Here is an 18176-nt window from a genome sequence, read left to right as displayed (position 1 = left end):
GCGAAGTGGAATCTGCTACTACCCCAAGGACCTTGTCTGGGAGGAGACGGAACAAGCAGGGTGCACCCCTCAACACCAGACACACTGTGACTTGCTTTCTTCCCCCTAGGCCACAGGACATCTGGACAGATAGATAGCTCGGGAGCCTGACTGGCCACTGGGGATCCCCCCCTACTGGTAACAACCTGTTTGAAAACAACCATGTTCTTTAATGGCCTTGCTGCTTCGGTCCATTGGTTACTAGAAAAAGCTGTAGTCATGACATGAGTTCTCATAGCCTGTCGGACCGAGAGCTGGCAAAGTCACATCCACCACCACTCTGAACCAGACACATTTGCACGTGTCTAGATTGTCACGGGGACAACTTGGTCAATTTAAACTACTCAGACAGGGCCCCTGGGCTACAGAAACGTGCGCCGGGCTCAATGGCTTCAACCACGTAACGGGGCATTTTCTTGTGGGCAAACAAGTTTCACATCCGGCCCAACAGCAGCAAGGATTGATCCCAAGGGACTGATCGGAGTCCCTGAGCTGAGATGTTGAAACTTGTTCCATGTAATGTGAAAGCTGAGATAGTAGCTAGTTATTAGGTGGCTCAGTCCTGGGCAAAGAGGAGTCTGTGCCCTTTGTGCCAGATGAGAGATAAGGCAGCACAGCACAGAGAGTTCATCACTGCAGGAGCTCTGACTAGCTGCCAGAAGAGAGAAAAGCAATAGCACGTGGCTAGTGAGGTACTGCAGCATGTACGAACATACGAACGGCCGCACTGGGTCAGACCAAAGGTCCATCCAGCCCAGTAGCCTGTCTACCAACAGTGGCCAATGCCAGATGCTCCAGAGGGAATGAACAGAACAGGTCATCATTAAGTGATCCATCCCCTGTGGTCCATTCCCAGCTTCTGGCAAACAGAGGCTAGGGACATTGATGGACCTGTCCTCCATGAACTTATCTAGTTCTTTTTTGAACCCTGTTATGGTCTTGGCCTTCACAACATCCTCTGGCAAGGGGTTCCACAGGTTGACTGTGCATTGTGTGAAGAAATACTTCCTCTTGTTGCTTTTAAACCTGCTGCCTATTAATTTCATTGGGTGACCCCTGGTTCTTGTGTTATGAGAAGATGTAAATAACACTTCCCTATTCACTTTCTCCACACCAGTCATGATGTTATAGACCTCTATCATATCCCCCTTAGTCATCTCTTTTCCAAGCTGAACAGTCCCAGTCTTATTAATCTCCTGGGTGTTGCTCTGGATGAATCAAAGGGTTATTTAGTCTGGTAAACTTTAAACACTCTCACGCACCTCAGCCAGGCTGGTGCCCATCACAGCTCTGGATTCATTTTACTGCCCGTAACTTTCTTATAATTGTCTTTACATTGTATTCCCATTAATGAAGCTCGGAAACACAGCAAGAGCCTCACAGCTACAGCTGGCCGAGCAGTCTGGCCTGGGGAGAGCAGCCTGCAATGGCTTGCCGTGGTTAGACCGCTACCTGATTTCAAACAGCGCAGATCGAGAGGAATCAATCAGACAGGTCTTTCCACTGAAATGAATCATAATCCCTAGCTCGTATCTAGTGCTTCTCATCCGCAGAGCTCAGGAGCACTATAGAAAGGAGGTCAGTGTCATTATCCCTTCTGCACAGGTGGGGAAACTGAGTCACGGGGACATGACTCACCCAAGGTCACCCAGCGGGCCAGTACAGAGGCAGGAATAGAAGGCAGGTCTCCTGGGTCACAGCACAGTCACAAGGCCACGCTGCCAGCCTGCACCAGTCAGGAAGAGACAAAGCCAACCCGACCCATAGCACCTGTGTCAGCTCAGCAACTCAGGTTGTTCCCAGCTGCCCCCAAGGTTTCCAGGCCCTGCAGGCATTGGAGCCAGCTCCGCATCACTGTGCGGTGGCCACGATCAGGGAGGAAGCTGGGGCTTAAGACAGACGGGGCTTGGCACCCGGGGGTACGGGAGGCTGCGTGAGTTTTTGGCACACAAAGAGCACGGGAGGCTTTTCCGCCTGGCGAGGGAGGGGCGCATCTCTGTTCTCCCCTCCTCTCCTTGGGCCGGGGCAAAGGAAGCTGCATTTTTGGGAGGGGACTTGATTTCACCACTCCCACTCCACAGCACCGATCTACCCCAATCCCCATCACTGCCTCCAGCAACGAGGGGTAGAGGAGACGGCCTCGCTGGGTGATGTGGGGCCGATGGACCCTCCGTTAAAGTTCTGACGAGACCGTGCTCAGCGGCTGTCCAGCCCCAGCCTCCCTGCAGGCGCCGCCCTGGAACTGCCTCCAGGATAGGCACTCGGTGTCACAGAGTCCCCAGGCGATGCTCTGGAACTGCTCCCCATGAAGCCAGGCAGGACTCTGGGAAAGTCTCCTCTCTGGGAGAAGCCTGTCTGCAGGACACAGCTCACACGGCTTCCACCTTCCTGGGTCTGACCTCGGAGCATTCAGCATCCTCTGCCCCTCCGTGCGCTTCCCCCAGCGAGTCAGCCCAGGCGGGGTCTTGGGGAAGCCAGAGGGTCCTGCACCCCAACAGTCAGACATGACTCTCAGCCAGCCAGTAAAACAGAAGGTTTATTAGACGACAGGAACACAGTCTAACACAGAGCTTGTAGGTGCAGAGAACAGGACCCCTCAGCCGGGTCCATTTTAGGGAGGCAGTGAGCCAGACAACCACGTCTGCACTTCACTCCATGTCCCCAGCCAGACCCAAACTGAAACTCTCTCCAGCCCCTCCTCCTCTGGGCTTTGTCCCTGTCCCAGGCCAGGAGGTCACCTGATTCCTTTGTTCTCCAACCCTTTAGCTCTCACCTTGCAGGGAGGAAGGGCCCAGGCCATCAGTTGCCAGAAAACAGGGTGTTGGCCATTCTCTGTGTCCAGACCCCTGCACACACCTGCCCTCTAGGGCTCTGCAATGATCATACACCGTTACCCCACCCCATAGATACTTAAGAACTGCATAGGGGAAACTGAGGCACCCCCACACTATTCAGAGGAAACATTAAGAACAGTCCCACTTTGCCACACTCGAGCCTTGGCCCCACACCACCACGGCACCTGCTCGACTCAATCAGCTTCGAAGCCAAGGGGCTTGCACTGCGAGGATGCTCCGGCCGGTGTGATTTGGCCCTTCGCTCCAGTTCGGGGAAGGGAGCTGCTCCCCAGCGCAGGCTGGGCTCAAACACCCTCTCTGCTAGCTCCGTCCAAGCTTGGGGGTAGATCAGGCCTGCGGAGGTGGAGAACAGTTCTTGGCACGGGGTGGATCCCACAGCACAACCCGCGACCACGTATCACGAAGCACAAGGGCTCCCTGCTATAAACCCATCCGCGATGGTCCGCGTCATTAATGCGCTACCCTGGAACCTCAAAGATAGGAGCATCAGACTGTTCGTCAGCCAGACACCATGTGGAACTGGAAGTAACCAATTAGGCAGCAGCAGAGGTGGGAAAACAAAACAAAACAACCCCACACAAATCTTGTACTGCAGGGATCTCAATCTTTGTCTTTCCGAGGCCCCCCCACGACACACTATAAAAACTCCAGGGCCCAGCAGGTGGCCTGTGGGGCTCCGGACTTCGGCCGCGTGGGGGCTCGGGGCTTTAGCTATGTGGGCGCAGGGAAGCGACAGCTTCAGGATCAACACTTCCCCTGTAGCTGAAGTCCTGAGCCCCAGTGCGCCCCCGCCCCCCAGCTGAAACCAGGACCAGAGCCATGGAGAGCCCTGAGCCTCCCACCTGAAGCCCTTATGTCCTGAGGGTCAGAAGCCCCGACCCACCCCCGCAGCCACAAACCACCCATGGCTGAAGTCCACAGCGTCTTGTTCAGAGTTAGGAACAACCTCCATCCCCGAGGTGTCCGGAACTCGGAGGTTCTGCTGAACCTCGTACGAGCGGAGGAACTGAGCCCTAATTTTAGATTCACTGGTGGCCACAGCCTCTTCCATGGACGTGGCCACCTTGGTGCTAGTCTGACTGGAGTCATGCCCGCGGGGCGGGGGTCAGCAGAGCCGTGGTGTGTACGGTGGCACGCGTGGCCAGGCAGAGCAACCGGCGTCTGTTCAGTGTGCAGGGAGGGCAAGTGTAACTTGCACCCGCAGCAGGAAAAGCAGCGAGAGCTGGCGGGCGAGACAATGTAAAGAGGAGGCCGGCTTTATCCTGCAACTCGGGTGAGCTGCTTTGCCTGCTCAGTGCCAGCTGCCCGTCGCAGCGGTGGATCCCGTGCGCACCTCGGTGAGCTCTCACCCCTGGGAGCAGCTCCCGTGTGGCCCAGAGCGCTCACCCGCACGAGGGCCGCACTGCTGCACCCAGCGTTCCGCTCCGAAAGCTGAGCGCCCCGGAAGGAGGCCCTCTCTTCTCCTCGCCCCTGGCGGAGCTGCCCGCGCTCCGTGGCCCTGCGCCCGCTCTCCCTCGTTGGTCAACCAACACAGACACAAACTCCAGCCTGCAAACCTGGCTTTCAACCGGGAGCAGGTCTTCTCTTGGGCAAGATAACACTGAACAATCAGCATCAAACCTCGGCCCCAGACTCTGCCTTCTGGGGACCAGCCCTGTCCATTCACACTGTCAAACACATTGAGCTGGAAAGGCCTTTAAACGGCTTTTGCCCAGAACCCTGGTGCGGCGCGAACCTGGAAGCTTTTGTACGCAAGTCTGCGCTGAAGGATTCACTCCAGCCCTGCCCTGGAAGGAGCCAGATCCTCAGCTGGAGGCTCCATTCATTTCAGAGAGCTCTGGTGATGGATGCCAGCGGAGGATCTAGCCCTGCGCCTTCGGCTAGCTTCTGCAGGTTTCGCGCCAGGCTCAGTAATTGCCTTCAGGGCGGGGCACCCTTTGCCCTTGGGGCGTGGTGGCCGGAGCTGGGCTCCGGTTTCCCTGCAGAGCGGGGAGATGAATTCATTGGTATTTATTCTGTGCACGACAGCAGCACTCGGGGCCACGCCACCTCCTCCAACCTCTGACGACAAAAGTGACACCTGGCGGAGAGCGCCCATGCCCTCCGGCTCTTCCCACACTGTCTGCCAAGCTGCCGTTGCATAGGGAACCTCGCTCCCAAATGAAACACCTTCCCAGACAGCCCCAAACTGGCGCCCCCCAATCCGCCTGAGCACAGCACAGGGAGATCCCCTGGGGCAGTCTGAAATAACCACAACGACCCCCAGCTTCCTGCCTCTGCAGCATCAAGCAACAGAGGGGGAGAAGTGTCCTTCAGCCAACCACAGACTGGAAAAGAAAAGGACCGGGATTATGGGCTAGGATCAGGAAGCCTATTCCAGGCCTTGGTCTTTAATTTAGCTGTAAAGAGCTGGATTTGACTCTAGGGAAAATGCAGTGATAATCGGTAAGGTGACGGATGTTGCCCTTGCATCCAGTACTGACGGGTATCTCAGATGGTGGGACTGACATACCAGCAGTTAAAGCAACTCACAGGAGTGTACAAGCAGGGTAAATTAAATGAAGAAACCTTCCCCCACCCCACCGTAATGCCTGTGTTCCTCTCCCCCTGCCGCATAACTCCCATCCCTGACACATTGCTCTGCACGGTTGATATTTAATCAAGGCTGGAGGCAGCTCCTGGCACCTAACGTGTTTGCGTCTCTAGGCTCTCTGTACTGCTAACTCACTGCCCTGCTGAGAGAGCGAATAGCCCAACATCGCCAAGGCTAAACAGGGAGCTCTGCCAGCCCTAGTCAAGTCTCAAAGCCCTGTCCTCCTTCTCAGATTGTAATCTCTTTGTTAACTAGCCTGCCAAGTTCCACATGGCCCTTTGGCCCTTAAGCATCGTAGCAATAAGGGTCACTGAATCAAGGAGCTAGATTAGTTTATTGATTGCCTGTACCAGTGCTGGGAAAGTAAAACAACAAGCCTAGCCATGAACAATAGCGGACTCCACGCTGTCACTGCACTCAGCGGACAGAAACTAGGAGGAGTCCTCCACAAGGACTCCTTGTTGTTTTTGCCAAAACAGACTAACATGGCCACCACTCTGAAACCTGTCCACTGACAGAGAAAGTCTTGGCACAAACACCACCAGGGGCGAGGAAGGGAAGTAATATGGGTACAACATTTACCAGCATGAGGAAATTCCAGCTCCTGCTGCGAAAGTATGCGGTGGCTCCTTTGTGGGTAGGCACAGTGTGTGTCGGGGGTGATAAGGATTTACACAGCATCGGAGCGGGTTCATAGGGAGCATTAAAAAACAAAGCCTATGATAAAATCCTAACCAAGCTGCAATAAATTTAGCAAACAGCCTTGGCTGCATCTGCGCTGGTGAACTGAGGGGCTAAATTATGTCACTAGTAGCAGGTGTGCGCGCACACACACACACCCTGCACACTTCCCAACAGCCCATGCTTTACAAGCCCGATTTCCTGGCTCCTTCAAAGCACCTGTCAACGGGAATTAGGTCTGTAAAGACCTTTCAGGATCTGGGCATCAGCATCTCGGCTGCCGCAGCGGGTGCGGAACCCTCCTGAAAACCTGGCCATGCCCCTCGAGCAGCTGGCCTGGAGCCATCTGTCCACCCCGCCGTGAGCCACTCTAAGCTGCCTTTGCCCTTACTTGTAATGTACGGAGCTTGCGCAGAGGGGGAGCCCTGGCATACTGGCATGAAGCTCCCCAAATCGCCCCTCAGGGCACAGGACCTGCGGGCTTTGGGATGCCCTGGTTCTCTCTCTCTACCCTGGGCACAGCAGTTGTGCCAGGCTCTCCCTCTCTGTGGTGCTCCGCTTGCCCTTGTTCGTGTAGTATCTCTCCATCACCAGTGTGTTCAGCTCAGGCACCCCTGGCGGGCAGGGCAATAATCCCATAGGTTACAGAGGGGATCTGCAGCAGACAGATGAAGTGGCCAGAGTACCCACGGCTGTGCAGCACCTTACCATGAGGAAGCCTTGTCTGTGCCTGCCATGGGTTGGCTCCCAGGCTCTGCCAACCACGGGCAGCACAAGCCCTTCCCTCTCAGCCCACACTGGCTCCCCTGTCCCTCTGGAGGTTAGCGATAGGCAGGCCCAAACGCCACACCCTCTGAACATCCAGCCCCTGCTCCACTGGACTGTCAGAATTACCAGGCTCGCAGTTCCGCAAAGAATAGTAACCCCACTGACTCATGACACCTGAGATCACAGCTTCGCCAAACACACACCCCTTAGATCAGGTAAGAGTGAAAACCAGAATAAGTTTATTTAACAGAGATTGGAGTACTAGGAAGTAGGTAGAAAGTATCAGAAACAACTGGTTACGTCTAACGCCAAATCATAATAGACCTTTTAGCAGCTAGACTTAACTCCCAACACGGTCCTGTCTCATAAAGGTTCTCTCACCCTAAGTCTTTCTCCCAGTGTTAACCAGACCAGCTGCGACCATCCATTCATATGCCAGCTGGCAGCTTGTCTCCTTGGTGAAGGATCCCGGGGGTCTCTCTGCATTTTTCTGACCCAGACTAATTATTTGATCTTAGCCCGAAATGGCCACCTGCCTGTGGTGTGCTCCTTCCTGTAGATTTTGTGATCTCTTGTTGACTTTGCAATAAAGCTGCTGGCTCCCTATGCAACAAGCTTTACATTGTAAGCCACACATCATAATGGTCAGCAAGGGAGATAAGCGTCTCCTGCCCCCTACCTGAACAGAACCTGTCAATTACCTCCAGGCGACCTGTCTTAACTCACATACCTTAAGAGCATAGTTTTCAGAATAGATACTTAACTCCTTACAGATCATCCATACATCCCTCTTGCAACGATTAAGACAACAAGTGTGTACCTCATATGCCACTCTTCGGCGCATTGTCATGTAAACGTCAGACCCAGGGGATCCCTATATGCCATATGCCCCTTACGCCCTCTCCAGTTGGTCCCAAGGGATCTCTGGGCCAAGGCTGGTTATCCAAGAAGTCTGTAGCAGAATAGGTTATTGAATCCAAATCCCAGGCTAGCCTCCCAGTCACTGGGCCATCCTACCATCCTGTGCAACTGGGAGGTAAGATCCCAGGGGGTAAAGCGCGGCTCCACTCAAGCATGCTGCTGTGGGCGGATGCAGAGACACATACAAGCGGGAGAGGGCGTTGGTATGGATGAATGGGCCAGGTTTGCAAAGGCCAATGCTAATATTTAAATGACACGTGGTTGATACAACCACAGTTTGTGCACGGCTGATTTTTCACACGGCCCTGGCAGGTGCACAGCTGAGAGACACAGGAACATTTCTGATGAGAGGTGCTCTTCGAGCATGTGTCATGCTCACTGCTAATAATTCATCCACGCTCATGTCTGCCACCAGCTGGGAGCTCCGACACATCTGCCACTAACCTCACCACAGCCACGCCGGCAAGGCAGTCAGCTGGGGGCGGGTGATTTCTCAATCAGTTTGCTAATTGAGGATCAGGGTGGGGATCAGGGTGGGGGGAGGGATAGCTCAGTGGTTTGAGCATTGGCCTGCTAAACCCAGGGTTGTGAGTTCAATCCTTGAGGGGGCCATTTAGGGATCGGGGCAAAAAATGGGGATTGGTCCTGCTTTGAGCAGGGGGTTGGACTAGATGACCTCCTGAGGTCCCTTCCAACCCTGATATTCTATGATTGATTCTATGATTGATCAGACAGTGGGAAGCGGAAGGATGGAAAAGTTGTGGGGTAAAGGGCTGAAGACAGGATACAGGACTCCAGTCGAGTTAGTCTCCAAACCCGCATCCCCACCACCATCCAATCTGCTCTGTGATGAAGAGTTCCTGGAAAAGGTTCCGTCTTAAATCTCTTTTTTGTGCTATTTTTAAGCCTTCCCAGCAGAGCCCCCAGCCGACTGACCCAAATACAACTGGGCGGGGGGGGAGGTGGGGTTGTTTTTGCAAACATTCTGCATTTGTCCACAAAAGCACCCACAGAGCCAGCCGCATCAGCTACCTGGCCTCTAAGGGGGAACATGACCCTCCGCCCGCCACAGCGAGTGAGGGGTAGGGGCCAAGGTGCAGTGGGATGGCATCTAAGCTTCCGAATGCCGCAGTCCCTCTGTGCACAGACCAAGCACTCACTTTGAGGCAGTTGTTTTCAAACTGTGGGTCACGACCCAGTAGTGGGTCAGGGAATGGAAGGCACTGGGTCGCAGCGGCACTGGTCAGCACCGCCAACCGGGCCCTTAGAAGTCCCAGCAGCAGTGCTCCCAGCTAAGGCAGGCTAGTCCCCACCTGTTCTGACACCGCGCTGCATCCCGGAAGCGGCCAGCAGCAGGTCCAGTTCCTAGGCAGGGGGGACCACAGGGCCCCGTGTGCTGCCCCTGCCCCAAGCACCGGCTCCGCACTCCCATTGGCAGTTCCCAGGCAATGGGAGCTGGCATGGGGGGTGCCTGCAGGCGAGAGCTGCGCAGAGCCACTTGCGCGCCTCCGCCTAAGAGCTGGACCTGTTGCTGGCTGCTTCCGGGGCACAGCGCAATCCACAGTGCCAGGACAGGCGGGAAGCCTGCCTCAGCACCCCCGCTCCGCCGAACGAGAGCCACCCGAGGTAAGCCCGTACCCCGGCCCCAGCCCTGAGCTCCCCCCAAACCCAGAGCCCTCTCCTGCACCCCAAACCCCTCATCCCCAGCCTCACCCCACAGCCTGCACCCCCAGCCCAGAGCTGACCCCCTCCCACACTCCGACCCCCTGCCTCCGCCCAGAGCCCCCTCCCACACCCCAAACTCCTCATCCCCAGCCTCACCCCACAGCCTGTACCCCCAGCCCAGAGCTGACCCCCTCCCACACTCCAACCCCCTGCCTCCGCCCAGAGCCCCCTCCCACACCCCAAACTCCTCCTCCCCAGCCTTGCCCCACAGCCTGTACCCCCAGCCCAGAGCTGACCCCCTCCCACACTCCAACCCCCTGCCTCCGCCCAGAGCCCCCTCCCACACCCCAAACTCCTCATCCCCAGCCTCGCCCCACAGCCTGTACCCCCACCCCAGAGCTGACCCCCTCCCACACTCCAACCCCCTCCCACACCCCAAACTCCTCATCCCCAGCCTCGCCCCACAGCCTGTACCCCCACCCCAGAGCTGACCCCCTCCCACACTCCAACCCCCTCCCACACCCCAAACTCCTCCTCCCCAGCCTTGCCCCACAGCCTGTACCCCCACCCCAGAGCTGACCCTCTCCCACACTCCAACCCCCTGCCTCCGCCCAGAGCCCCCTCCCACACCCCAAACTCCTCATCCCCAGCCTTGCCCCACAGCCTGTACCCCCAGCCCAGAGCTGACCCCCTCCCACACTCCAACCCCCTCCCACACCCCAAACTCCTCATCCCCAGCCTCACCCCACAGCCTGTACCCCCAGCCTAGAGCTGACCCCTCCCACACTCCAACCCCCTGCCTCCGCCCAGAGCCCCCTCCCACACCCCAAACTCCTCATCCCCAGCCTCGCCCCACCGCCTGTACCCCCAGCCCAGAGCTGACCCCCTCCCACACTCCGACCCCCTGCCTCCGCCCAGAGCCCCCTCCCACACCCCAAACTCCTCATCCCCAGCCTTGCCCCACAGCCTGTACCCCCACCCCAGAGCTGACCCCCTCCCACACTCCAACCCCCTGCCTCCGCCCAGAGCCCCCTCCCACACCCCAAACTCCTCATCCCCAGCCTCACCCCACCGCCTGTACCCCCAGCCCAGAGCTGACCCCCTCCCACACTCCGACCCCCTGCCTCCGCCCAGAGCCCCCTCCCACACCCCAAACTCCTCATCCCCAGCCTCGCCCCACCGCCTGTACCCCCAGCCCAGAGCTGACCCCCTCCCACACTCCAACCCCCTCCCACACCCCAAACTCCTCATCCCCAGCCTTGCCCCACAGCCTGTACCCCCAGCCCAGAGCTGACCCCCTCCCACACTCCGACCCCCTGCCTCCGCCCAGAGCCCCCTCCCACACCCCAAACTCCTCATCCCCAGCCTCGCCCCACAGCCTGTACCCCCAGCCCAGAGCTGACCCCCTCCCACACTCCGACCCCCTGCCTCCGCCCAGAGCCCCCTCCCACACCCCAAACTCCTCATCCCCAGCCTCGCCCCACCGCCTGTACCCCCAGCCCAGAGCTGACCCCCTCCCACACTCCAACCCCCTCCCACACCCCAAACTCCTCATCCCCAGCCTTGCCCCACAGCCTGTACCCCCAGCCCAGAGCTGACCCCCTCCCACACTCCGACCCCCTGCCTCCGCCCAGAGCCCCCTCCCACACCCCAAACTCCTCATCCCCAGCCTCGCCCCACAGCCTGTACCCCCAGCCCAGAGCTGACCCCCTCCCACACTCCAACCCCCTCCCACACCCCAAACTCCTCATCCCCAGCTCCGCTGGGCCGGGGGCATCAACAATTTTCGTCAGCTGGGTCGGCCAGAAGAAAAGTTGGAAGCGCTCTGCTCTGGGGCACTTTCAAGCCGAGGGATTTTCCAGCGCGTGTCAACACAGCCCCGTGCCCTGCAGCTCCGGCTGCCGGCGCGCCCAGCCCGGCGCCCGTCCGCGATCCGACCTTCCTGGCGCCCCCCGGCTGAACCGACCCCGCCCGGGGAGCCCGCCCGGGGGCAGGGGGCTGCCGGATGGGCCGGGGGGGGGGCAGCGTTCGGCCCGGCCGCGCAGCATCGGGGCCCGAAAGGATCCGGACAAGGCGGGGAGACGCCTGGGAGCAGCCGTCAGAGCTGGAGAAAGCACCGGGGGGGTCTTGCACGTCGGCGGCGCGGGACCCCCCAGCTGGCCGGGCCCCCTGCCCAGCGCTTCCCTGCCTCCCCGGCACCCTAAGCCCCTTCCCGACTTGTTCAGGCTGCTAAAAGCCGCCGGGTGCAGTTGCCCCCCCCCCGGTTACCTCCGGGCCAGGCGGGGGGCGGCTCGCGGCGGCCGGGGAACGCCTAGCGCACGCAGGGATCCCGGAGCGGTCTGCGGCGCCCAGCCCCGCTCCCACCGCTGCGGGCTGGGCTCGAACTCGCGGCCCGGGGAGGCGGGGGAGGCCCGCGCCTGCAGCTGTGTGCCGGGAGCCCGTGGATTCCCGGAAATCAGGGGCTTTCCCCGCGCTGGCGCGTGAACCCCAGGCACTGCCCCCGGGCCCGGGCCCTCGTTGCACGGGAGCCGCCCCCGGCTCCTGCAAGGCGCACCCGCGCCGGGCGCCTCCCTTTCCAGCCGCGGGCGAGCCCCGCCGAGCGCCCCGAATGGTGGCAGGACGGGTCTTGCGAAGGGGCCCCCGCGCTCCAGGCTGCGCCCTGCGCCCTGGCGGGCAAGGGGCTGGACGCGCCTGGCATTGACCCCGAGCAACTGACAAGGCCCCCGCCCCGGGCCTCCTTCTCCAGCATGGGAAGGGGCCCTTCTCCCCATCCCAGCTGCCTGGGGGGCGATTCAGCCCCCCACTCACGTGCCATGATTACAACAGTCGGTCCCGCATCCAAGTAACTCCAGCGGGGAAACGCCGCTTGATTTGAGCCGGAACAGGAATTTTTGTCTGTCCAAAGTCTCTTGCCACCGGGAACAGTTGGGCCCCAATCCCGCCGAGCAGATCCCTGCGGGAGACCGGCCACACGGATCCCATAAGGGAGCTGGGGCCTGGCTTTGCTCAGCAAAGTCCACGTGTAAAGTGCTACGGCCCCAAGCCAGAAAAGCTGAGCTCACAGCTGGCACTTGGGTTGCTGTGGGGTCTCTTGGTGGGAGCTGAATCACAGATCACATCCTAGGGTCAGGGACTGGAATCCACATCCCCGGGATGGGGCCCTGGGATCCCACATATTGGACACAGATTCCTGGCCAAGCCAAGTTTTTCCCATTTCTCTCCCTCTCAGCCTTTGCCCTATGGGATCCTGCAACCCTGACTCCCTGATTTAGATTTAGATGGACACTCAGGCTGGCCAGCGAAGACAACCTGATGACCTCACTCATTGTGGGGGAAGGGGAGCAGAGGTGGCTCAGGCCCCAATGATTAAGGGCTCTTTCATGGCAGCCCTGCCTGGAGCCGGCTCCTGCAGCAGGCCAGGTCAGGAGAGGCACGTCTGCCTCAGTTTCCCTCCTAAAGTGTTCCCAGCAATAGTTCAACCAGTCTTCCCTGGTCTAAATATAGCCCTGGTGGGGTTCATTTGTTATAAAAATCACATGTACATAAACCATAACAAAAGCGACAAGTCCCCATGGTCCATCAACAAATCAGCCCCACTGTCTCTCACCTTGTTTCTTCCCCAGCCTTCAGCCCTCTCTGGCTCTGAGAGCCAGCTGGCATCTCCCTCTGCTGCTCCCAACCTTCAGCCCTCTCAGCCTTGGCTCTGGGATCAGGAAGGACAGCTGGCCAGCCCCTCCCCTAGCTCCTCTCAGCCCTTTTCAGCCTTCCACCCCACCACTGGCTTTGGCTCTTGAAAGCGAGCAGGCTAGTCCTGCCCCTGGCTTCCGGCTAATTCCTCCCTCTTTCCAGGGAGGGCCTGCACAGGGCTGTCCGCAGCTGCCTCAGGGACCCTCTCCAGGCTCCCAGGCACCTGGCACCTCCCCCTTTTCCTGGCTGACTCTCCCAGGCTGCTCTGACACATCCAGTCTCTCTCCCTCACCAGTTCCTGATCCTTTATAACTTGGAGCTCCTGTTCTGGCACAGGGGCCCTGGCCTTGCTTCATGTATTGAGGCCCACCAGCCTGGGACAGGCTCCATGGACTATCGCCTGCAGGAACCCGCCCTGAGTGTCATTGTACAAACTCACCACCATGGACTGTTACTGATTCCCTCGCGTCTGGTCCCTACTGCAGACGGGCCGCTGTGCTCTGCACCCACTGCAGCCTCCCTAGCCAGTCCCTGGAGAGCCCACAGAGCAGAGGTAGCCACAGGAAGGAGGAGAGACTATGCTGTGTAATCCGCCCATGCAGATTAAACATGAAGCCCATGCCCTGGCCTTGTATGCTGCAGTGACTCAAAGCATGAGTACCCACCACAGGGCAGGCTGTTAAGAACGGGCACAAACCCTCAATTGGTTGTGAGTTCTAAAAGCCTCAGGCACCGTGGGCCTCAACACAGAGTCACAGTCAGTCCCCTGGTGCACTCCGATCTGTCTTGCCACCCAGGTGAGCATATAGCTGTGATGGATGGTCTCTTATGCCAAGGATCACAGCAATATTCAGGTTTCTTCCAGTCCCAAAGGACCAGTCAGTTGCACCTTAGATCTCACACTAAAGATAACACTTTTGGCCAATCCTATAATAAATTATATAAAGGTTTGTTTATTGAATAGGACAAGGAAATAAGAGATATTTATAAAGTTAAAACTGGTAAACTGGAGACACACAAATGAGTTCCAATCCTACGTTTCAAAAAGTAATAGAAGCTTTTATAATAAGGTCTATAGGAGCTTTAGGTCTAACCTAGGCTAAGCACTGGGGATCTCTTGCTTATGTCTAGGGCTTTTCATTTTCAGCTTTTATTTTATGTAATTTTCCCCAGGAATTTATCCGTGTATACCACCACAACAAAAACAGGTGAAAATCAGTGCAAAAAACTATTAATATTTTTTCTGGGTAAATATCAGGGTTTATTTTGGTGGACAGAAAGACAGGAAGAAAAAGTATTTGGCAGATTTAACGCTTTGAATATTGTTCATCAGTGTGGTTTGCTGCAGGGCTAAGACAGAACTCAGAACACAGTGCCACCTCAGAGTTTAAGAAAACAGTATCTCCAGTCCCCAAATAAAACTTTTCCTCTGAATAAACAGATTACTGTTGTAGACTTAGAACTATTAGCCTATAAATATTTACATTTAATAATTGGGCTACACCATTTGCAGGGCATACAATCTTCAGCCTTTTCTCCTGTTTTTGTTTTTTTTTCAACTTTTGAATGCTTCCTTGTGTTCTGAAACGCATTCTGATACAGATTTTCATTTTCTTCCCATTTTAGTGTGTCAAATCTTTAACCCATTATCTGCTAACAGCTTGAAATTTGTATGGGGTGGGCGTGAGATTCATCAGTACATCCAGATGTGCACGCACTTCAGAGCTTGCCTGCGTGCCTGTTTGTTTATTGTGTGTATCTTCTAGACTAATACAGAGCCTTTCTTCACCAGGCAGCTTTGCATATACCCACAGACTAATGTATTATTGTCATACATATATCTCATGCCATCTATTGTATTTTCCTAATAAAACAAGTTTTATATATATATATATTTGAATGATACAAAAGTAGGGTGAAAATCAGAAAAAAATTAATAATGCTTTTTGTAAAACCTGGGAATTTTTTGGTAAAAAGTGGTTTAAACTGAAAACAAACTTATGCATAGTAAACCTTGCCCCTCAGAGTCCAAGCAGCATAGAGATCCAGTACCTTTCTATGAGGCATTTTTAGCCCCTTTCTCCCTCCTGAGGAATCCACTTACATGACTCATCTTTACCAGAGTGGAGGGGGCATAGCAAGCAACATCTTTTGTCCTCTTTATCGTCCCACGATAGTCCATCTGGTGTTGATGGGCCTTTCCTATTGGGCAGGACGTAACACCTTCTGTTGCAGATCAGCCCTTCACACTAGTTTATGTAAATCACCAGACAGGAGAGAGACAGTCACAGAGGCTCACAATGCAATCGCTCAGATGTTACCATACAGTATGGGATACAGATGCTGTGAGATTAATGAATGCAGGCAGCAGCTCACCAGCATTCCATAAAGTCTGAACACGTTCTTATAACTCTAGCACCTTTTGCAACAACACTAACCCCCAGCTGAGCCAGCCTGATCCACTGAGACATGGGGACCTTGGCATGAGGTGGCACCTGGTCTGCCAGCATCACAGCTCTCACTCAGCAGCACCTCCTGCCCTAGAGCTGCATAAGCCACTTGCATGTTCCTGCCACAAGCTTTATCTCAGCCTTAGCTACACTGAGCTTAAGCCAAATGTCTTTCATCCAGATAAAAACAGGCTGCACTTCGCAATGGATCAGTTGTGAATCCAAACGGCCTGCCTACCCATTGGTGAAATCTGCTGGTATGAGGCCTCCTCACAGGAGCAGGGCTGGCGACTAAACCACATTTCAGGTGCATCCCGGGTATTGGGGGTTAGCTCCGGTTTCTGATGCTGGGAACAAACTCCAGGGCAGCTTGCAGAGAACCCAGGCAGGGGCTAATCTCTCTCTCAGTGAAGTCACTGGGAGCACTGCCATTGACAGAAGCGGGAGTAGGAACTGCCTAGTCTGTCGGGAGTGGGGCGAGACACCAGAGCAGTAAAAACCATAGTTTCCTGACTGCCCTGCAGGGCCAGCCCCTGAGGGAAAGGGCAAGTGACACCCAAGCCAAACAATGGCAGTTACCTTTCTCAGAGAAGATGCAACGTATAAAAGCCGATCTTTGAGCAGAAGAGAATGGAATGGGAGGGATTTTTCTGAGTGAGGGCAGGTGGAGGGAGAGGTTGTTAACTGGGGAAACAGCTCTTATTGGCCACCAGCCCTGGCAGGGGAAGGGTGGGAGAGGTTTTTATGCAAATAATACAGGTTAAACTAATATCATGCAGATTCAGCTGAGCAGGTTCCAAACAAGCCCGCTCAGCTCCCTGGTGAGAAACGGGCAGTGATAGGCCAGGTGTTTTGGTGTGGTTTGTGTTTCCCAGATTAACAGGATTTAGGTGGGAAGGCGATGACAGATACAGAGGCAGCAGTGGGAGTGACCCATGTAGTGGAAGACACAATGGAGATGATGGGATGTGGAAGCTGCGGTATGTACATGATCCTGGAGGGGGGACCTGGTAAGAGTTTTGTCTGCATGAAATGCCATCTGATAGATTTGATGGAAGAAAAGATCCGAGGATTGGAGATGCAGGTAGAAAGGCTGGTTGAGTTTAGAAGGGTTTAGAAGTGGATTATGGAGCAAAGACATGAGGCAGCTGAAGGGAAAAGATCAGACTTGCAGATGGAAGCAGGACTGAAGAATTCTGAGGGGAGACTGCAGGGTGAAGAAAATGGACAGTGGAAGCATGTGACTAAGAGAACCAGGCAGAGGAAAAGACAGGCTAGTGGAGGAGAAATAGAGCTCAAGAACAGGTTTGCAGAGTTGGAAAATGAAGAAGGGGCTCAGCAGGTGGTCACTGAAGGTGGAAGGGCAAGGAAGAAGAGAAGAGCGGCTAGTGCTATAGGAAAAGGGGAAGAGTCAATGGAGACTACACCAAATATGAGCCCCAGGCAGATACAGGATGGGTTGAAGAGGATTACAAGGGAGAATAGGAATGGAAAGAACTTGCAGCCAGAGGGAACAGGGGATAGACTGGAGAATTGCACCGTCACCAGGAAAAGCCAGGTCTATGTGATTGGGGACACTCTATTGAGAAGAATAGACAGGCCTGTAACCAGAGCTGATCCGGAGAATAGGAGGATGTGCTGTCTTCCAGGTGCTAAGATATGGGATGTGGACCTGAGGTTGAAAAGGATCCTAAAGGGAGCGGGAAAGAATCCCCTAATTATCCTTCATGTGGGAACAAATGATACGGCTAGATTCTCACTGGAACGTATGAAGGGAGACTGTGCTAGGCTGGGGAAGATGCTTAAGGAAATTGAGGCTCAGGTAATCTTTAGTGGGATTCTGCCTGTTCCTAGAGAAGGGCAACAAAGGTGTGACAAGATTATGACTATCAACAGATGGCTCAGGCCGTGGTGCTATAAGGAGGGCTTTGGGATGTATGGCCACTGGGAGGCATTCATGGACAGAGGACAGTTCTCTCGGGTCGGACTTCATCTGAGTAGGGAAGGAAATAGACTTCTAGGATGGAGGCTGGCACAACTGATTCAGAGAGCTTTAAACTAGGAATTAGGGGGAGATGGTTGGTTAGGGGATGTCCAGGTAATCTCCACACCGGATTTTAGCATTGAGAGGGAAGAAAACGAAGTAAGAAACCAGTGTGTGGATACCAGTCTAATAGGTTCTACGGGCTGTAGAATGACCGGGCCTAATCGGGTACAGAACGTGAGCGAGGCCAAACAGCAGGAATGAAGATGTTTGTACCCCAGTGCGCGGAGCCGGGTAACAAAATGGAGGAACTAGGGCTACTGGTGCAGGAAGTGAAAGCAGCTATTCTAGGGAGAACAGAGACAGGGCGGAATAGTCGTCACGGCTGGGCTACGGGTATTGAAGGGTCTGTGCTGTTTAGGAAAGACCGAAATAAAGGTCAAGGTGGTAGAGTAGCACTGTATATCAATGATGAGATAGAATGTAAAGAAATAAGAAGCGATGGAATGGATAAGACAGAGTCCGTCCGGGCA

At 55.6% G+C, this 18176-nt stretch overlaps 1 protein-coding gene across 6 annotated transcripts in view; it reads right to left on the bottom strand.

Annotated features, from left to right (window-relative positions):
- The window catches only part of IL34 (interleukin 34), a 60267-nt gene extending 46596 nt beyond the window's left edge, over positions 1–13671 (bottom strand). For 2 of the 6 annotated variants that reach the window (XM_073307208.1, XM_073307214.1), the window contains exon 1: positions 13130–13255. The gene's annotated coding sequence lies outside the window, so the exon portion shown is untranslated. Of the gene's footprint in view, positions 1–3058; positions 3228–11790; positions 12050–13129; positions 13259–13648 lie in introns of those variants that run through there. The other 4 variants (XM_073307210.1, XM_073307212.1, XM_073307213.1 and 1 more) reach the window with 4 other exon arrangements.
- Positions 13672–18176: the final 4505 nt, after the last annotated feature.

This window comes from Lepidochelys kempii, chromosome 12 (assembly GCF_965140265.1).
Source record: "Lepidochelys kempii isolate rLepKem1 chromosome 12, rLepKem1.hap2, whole genome shotgun sequence".
NCBI lineage: Eukaryota > Metazoa > Chordata > Testudines > Cheloniidae > Lepidochelys > Lepidochelys kempii.
This window is presented reverse-complemented; position numbering and strand designations above follow the sequence as displayed.